Source organism: Ceratina calcarata, unplaced genomic scaffold, assembly GCF_001652005.2.
Source record: "Ceratina calcarata isolate Rehan_Ccalc_2016 unplaced genomic scaffold, ASM165200v1 scaffold127, whole genome shotgun sequence".
Lineage (NCBI taxonomy): Eukaryota > Metazoa > Arthropoda > Insecta > Hymenoptera > Apidae > Ceratina > Ceratina calcarata.
Window position 1 is genome coordinate 254,698 of NW_017133726.1, and position 2,226 is coordinate 256,923.

At 30.7% G+C, this 2,226-nt stretch overlaps 1 long non-coding RNA gene across 1 annotated transcript in view; it reads right to left on the bottom strand.

Moving 5' to 3' along the window:
• Positions 1-2,179, bottom strand: part of LOC113464689 (uncharacterized) — an 11,882-nt gene extending 9,703 nt beyond the window's left edge. Inside the window, exon 1 of the long non-coding RNA XR_003389534.1 lies at positions 1,931-2,179. This is a non-coding gene — a long non-coding RNA (uncharacterized LOC113464689). The remainder of the gene's footprint in view (positions 1-1,930) is intronic.
• Positions 2,180-2,226: the final 47 nt, after the last annotated feature.

Sequence of the window (2,226 nt, forward strand, 5' to 3'; positions counted from 1 at the left end):
CATATAAATAAAAGTACACGTATTGTATTGAATTTAAATATTAAAAATTAAACACATTTATTTTACTTCTCTTGATAATTCTTTAAAATTTGGTGAATAATTGGTGACAGCACTTCTCAGTTATTCTTCGAGATGCTGGTTAGTTAATATTGATCGGTGTGTGGATTTCACGAATTTTAAAGTGGAATAAAATGATTCACATACGTACGTTGTTCCGAATATTGAAATAATTCGAGAAGCAGCCTTTTTTAATTCAGGATACTTCGATTCTGGTACAAATTTCCAAAATTCAGTAATCGACGTCGACTTGTATTTTAATTGTAGAGCTTGATCTTCTTGCATCTCTATTAATTATAATTCTCCAGATGCTTTTTGGGTCATAATTATATTGGAAATGGAAAACTCACCTTGAATTATGTTAATTTCAAATGGATTCAGAAAAAAATCAAGAGACGATTTAAAATATTTCAAGTCTTGACATCTAATTTGGAATTCCGTCCATATTCCTTCTAGCTCTTTTATATACTCGTTGAGTTTTTCTTGTTTAATATTGGAACAAATTTTGTTAATTCGAGGAAAGTGACAAAATGTTTTATTTTTAATGTGCTTTTGAAAAAGTTGTAATTTAGTTTGAAAACTAAATATACACTGTGAGAGGTCAGATATTATTTTATCTTTCCCGTGCAATTGTAAATTTAGTGTTTGCAAATGTTCCATGACATCAGTCAAAAACATTAAATCTTGTAACCATTCGCCATTGTCTAATTCTGAATAGGTTATTTCCTTTTCTTTTAGAAATGCAGTTATCGGATCGAACAAATCTACAAAACGATTTAATACGTTGTAGCTAGATAATCATCTAACAATGCAAAAGAAATTAATGTCATTTGGAAGTTCTGCGAATGTAATTTACAATGTGTAACACTGTTTTCATAACATCAGGATATTTTAAATATTTTGTAACGAGATGTTCTCGGTGAATTATGCAGTGAATCGGTATGAATTGTGGAATTTGAGAATCATGTCTTAAAAGCCTAATAAAACCGATTTTTTTACCCAGCATTGCCGGAGCTCCATCAGTTGCAATGCTTACAAGTTTATTAAGAGGCACATCAAAAGTTTTCATTATGGAATCTAATGCATTTTTAATATCGACACCGCCGGTTGAATCTTGCTAAATCTAATAATTCTTCTTTAACAACGAAGTCAGGTGAAACAAAACGTATAAAAACTGCCAATTGCGGAAGATCTGTGATATCTGTCGATTCGTCAAGGGCTAAGATCGCTTCTTCAAATCATTTTTTAAATTATATTGAAGAGATGTATTAATTGCAGTTATGTGTCGTTCAGTTGTGTCTCGAGATGGAAATTTGCGAACTTTCTGCAATGCTGCATTATTTGGATCTAAAACTTTAAGTACATCTTCCAAGTTTTTTTTAATAAACTTTCCCCCTCCATACGGGCGATTTGCATGAGCAATATTCCAGGCAATAACAAAACTGGCTTCAGGCACATTATTAGCTTGATTGCTAAAGGTCATCAAAATTGACTGTTCTTTATTCAAATTTGATTTTAAAGAAGCAAGTTTATTTGATCTTAATTTGGAATTTGGCGAATACTGATTAGAAAACTGAGGATGATTGGTTTCATAATGTCGACGTAAATTGCTAGCTTTATAATTTTTGACCATAGAATCACAAATAACACATAATGCTTTTCCGTTATTGTCAATAAAAAAGAAATTCTCCTCCCACTCATTATAAAAAGTTCTATTTTCTTGCTCGTATTTTCTTTTTTTATTTTCATTCTCTGTCGTCATATTTTTACAAGAACTGGTAATAAATAAAGAAATTTATAAAATACAAGTTTTGTGTTATTAAAACAATAACAATACGCGTTACATACTACAAAACAAATTTAGTTAACTTACCAAAAATTTCAGATTACAAATTATATCCGTATCGAGAATGATACAAATTGTTTTCTCCAGAGCACAATGTCAACTGTCCGTTGCAATGAAAGTTTACAAATTCAAAATCGGTCTAGAGTCGGTCGATTACGGACGATTACGCCACTGTTTATGTTCGTTCGCGCAGTTTTATGAGTCATATCATTCTTAACTTGGACGGAAATAAAATTTGTTACAACGTTGCACTTAGTCTTTCATATTTGATGTCAGTAATTTAAAAGACATTTTGAAACACATACGGAACGATAATAATTTTT